Source organism: Corvus kubaryi, unplaced genomic scaffold, assembly GCF_017639235.1.
Source record: "Corvus kubaryi isolate FWS band 111438036 unplaced genomic scaffold, C.kubaryi_AGA036_p1.0 split1-131, whole genome shotgun sequence".
Taxonomy (NCBI): Eukaryota; Metazoa; Chordata; class Aves; order Passeriformes; family Corvidae; genus Corvus; species Corvus kubaryi.
Window position 1 is genome coordinate 9,144,108 of NW_024582073.1, and position 2,585 is coordinate 9,146,692.

Genomic DNA, 2,585 nt, shown 5'->3' on the forward strand with positions numbered 1-2,585 from the left:
GGTCTGGGCCCGTGGGTGGGCGGGGCGCGTGGGCGCATGTGGCGGGGCGGGGCCGGGGCCGGGGCCGCGCCCCTCAGGCTGCGGCGCCATCTCGCCGCGCGCCCCCTGCCGGCGGGGCAGGGGAAGGGGCAGAGGAGGCGGCGTCCGCCGCATCCTGTCCCTGGGTGTCTTTGCCTTTCTTCCAAAAGCACAAAGCCAAACACTTCCGTAGCGGCCCGCTGCTCCATTTAAGAGAAATAAACCTGTGGTAATACACACCACAGCCTTTCACCTTCTCCCAGGACCCTGTACTCGATGCTGAGGCAGCTAGTCCTAACTGCCTCAAGTGCAAACACACACAGCCTCTCTTGCCCTCTGTCACGCAATGACTTACCAGTGACTGCTGCCATCCAGAGGTTGAATAATTTTCCAATTTAATGGACTGTGTGACAGCCAGATGCACCTCCAACTGCTAAAACTGATTGAAGGGCGCAGGAGGCCATTGCTGAGGCGTGGCGGTGCTGGTTTGACGCAGCAATGAGGTACACATGTTCCACACGGAAATGCGGCCTGCGCGGCTGTGCGCTTCGACAGTTCTCATCCCGCCTGGCATTAAACGACTGAGCCAGTTTTAACTAAGCTTGACTGAAGGATGGCTTTTCAAAGATGCTAGTCATTCCAGCTGTGTAAAAATTACTAGCTAGGTGGAGGGAAGCTTGTCCCCAGAAAAGAAAGCTCATGTTTTCCAGGTTGGTGTGTGGCCAGGCCACACACACACACACACGATTCAGCCAGTTCATACACACACACACACACACACACACACACACATGCAGAACTGCCCGAGGGTAGCAGTGCCTAAAACTTACAGTGTCCCTGGGGGATGTGCAGACAGATCATACATGGGCACTCTGAAGTCAGAAACGAAACTAAATTCTGCCATCACAATAGCCCTAAAATAGATATTCCCCATCTGCTTACTGCAGAGTTCTTGGAAGCCACCTTCTGTAGACTCTGAAGCTCAACATATTCCACAGGTTAACACTGTATCAGCCTAAACTTGAGTGTAATCCTACAGGGCAATATCTATTCTGACCTTGGGCACTACCATCAATGGTGATAGTCTGTATCAGAAAGAGACAGATACACATAGTACTTGAAAAGTCCTCCTGCTGTTTTCCAGTACTTCCTCCATTCCTTCTGGGCAGATAGGATGGGTGAACACCATACAACATTGAGAACTGGAAAATACAAGTGCATTTATACACTGATATGGAAGATACTTAAGGAGCAATGCTAATGGATGACATATAATTGCATAATGTTTTCCCTTTAAACTCATTCCTATGATTTTTTGTATCCTATTGCTTCTATTATACCATACTGTCAAAAAATCAGAGTTCATTTTGCTTTGATTTAATTGCTTTCATTGCATAAAAGTGCTACCTTTAAAATATCATATTAATAAATTTATATGCACTACAGCTTCATTAGGACTCTTTCTATAGAATGAATTCTGTATTTGCTTCCACTTGCCTTACTCATCGTCGGAGATAACTAGATGACAAGATCAGCATTTCAAGTTTGTAGGGCATTTCTTATTTTAATTTCAACAGTATTGCTTCATTTGGGTAGTACTCAATATTTAATAGCTTGTGGGAAAAATACTTCAGAAGACAGCTTTCTGAATTAATGAAATCCTCTATACTGTATTACCCTATATTTGAGTCAAGTTGTTTGTTTTTGCGTATGCATTATTCAGAGTATTTTATTCAGAACATTTCAGAAATGTTCTTTGCAGTCTCATCTATAAGAAACATTTATAGAATATCATGGTGGTTGTCAAAACTAAGTACTTCACTTTTAACTGGAAAGTTTAGCTGAAAAATTGTGACTATGATGTATAGAAATAGCAATGGCTCTATCCAGTCTTCTTGTGATGTAAAGAATAGTAAAATGCAAACTGAAGACACTTGACAGATTGGCAACACATCTGTTATCTTCTAAGAATTCAGCAGCAATGATAATATGAACAGCTCATCCTCAGTTCATTGCGCTTAGTATATCACTGATTGCCAGATCAAGAACTTTAGATTGCAAAGACCAAATACATAGTCTGTTAAAGTCTGAAAGATCCTCTATTGTATAACATTATCTTCCACCTAGCCCCATGCAAATGTATATAAATAAAACTATAAAATCCCCATAACTGACTCATGTGGTTCTGACTAATTTTTATAATGAGGGTCTGACTCATTTTTAAAAAATCTTCTTGGCCAAATGAGAACAAAATTCCTTCACAAAGATAATTGATTTACTGTTTAGCAGGTATAGGAAAGTGGTTATTAGGGGATTCTTAAAGCAAAACTACCACAAACATATAAAATAGTTTCTTTTTTTTCCTTATTTTCATTGTGGTACATGAATTTTATCTTCAGCATATTTGAATGAATCATCCTCATCTATGTCCATATAAGAACAGAATGTGGCTTTCTGCAAGTTAATGTAGTGAGAAGTAAAAAGGAAAGTCACGATAAGAAAAGGAAATGAATAGATGTTATTTTGCATAATGTCTGCACTAAGTTAAAAGCTAAGCCAGGAAGGAA